General features: G+C 36.2%; 1 long non-coding RNA gene across 1 annotated transcript; it reads right to left on the bottom strand.

Moving 5' to 3' along the window:
* Positions 1-109: 109 nt before the first annotated feature.
* On the bottom strand, positions 110-796 carry LOC107564449 (uncharacterized). The gene is made up of 3 exons (XR_001606231.1): positions 739-796; positions 537-597; positions 110-301 (listed from the first exon to the last, which is right to left on the bottom strand). It is a non-coding gene; the product is annotated as an uncharacterized lncRNA (long non-coding RNA).
* Between the last annotated feature and the right edge of the window lie 54 nt (positions 797-850).

Raw genomic sequence — 850 nt, 5'->3', positions numbered from 1 at the left:
TTACCCCAAATGTCTAATTGCATTTTTCACTTCAATATATATGTGATGTGATGTGATATATATATGAATTTGTGACACCGGACACAGGATGAAAAATTTAAATGGGCCTTTTATTCCAGACTGCACTTGGAACAGCGCAGCATTAAGTATGCAAATTTTGGGGGATCGGGACAGAAAGATTACAACTTAAATACGGCCATTGAGAACAATAAAGTTTGATCTCACAACAAAATGAGTGTGCCTCTTTTTCCCCACATTCACAATAACCAGCTAACATAGACAACGGTAGTAGCCTTTCATGCTGGAAAACAAATAGACGCATAAGTGTAACAGCCATCAACAAATCAAAGTTGTCAAACCAAATAAGGCTACTCAAATTACACAAAAAGTACATGAAAAGGGAAATTAGAAGTTGCATTTTTGGGTATCCTTAATACATTACAAACACTATTGCACAATTTAACACTCAGTCAACCTTACATTAGTAAATGAATACTCATAGGACTTCGAAAATGAATTTGATTATTCAAACTTACAGCTCATCACCACTCTAGCACATGTACACGTTAACACGGCCAATGCAGACTCGATTTCCCTCTGCAGATGGTAAAGGGACAAAATGCAAACCTTTTCCTTAACATTTGGAACACATGATGTTAGAACAATAATACCATTACACTCGTTCCAATGAAACACTGATAAACACTTTGACAATCAATAAAAGTGAACAACACTCACTTGAATGCTTTACACTCGCACCGGAAATACAAAGGGTCTATGGAGCACTTTTCTCCCCTCTAAACAAAATAAAGCTCGTTCTCATAACTGTTTCAATAACACTGGTTTGCAT

Source organism: Sinocyclocheilus grahami, unplaced genomic scaffold (genome assembly GCF_001515645.1).
Source record: "Sinocyclocheilus grahami isolate Dianchi unplaced genomic scaffold, SAMN03320097.WGS_v1.1 scaffold935.1, whole genome shotgun sequence".
In the NCBI taxonomy this organism is placed as follows: Eukaryota; Metazoa; Chordata; class Actinopteri; order Cypriniformes; family Cyprinidae; genus Sinocyclocheilus; species Sinocyclocheilus grahami.
Note: the sequence above shows the minus strand (reverse complement) of the source record. Positions and strands in the feature narration are given on the sequence as shown.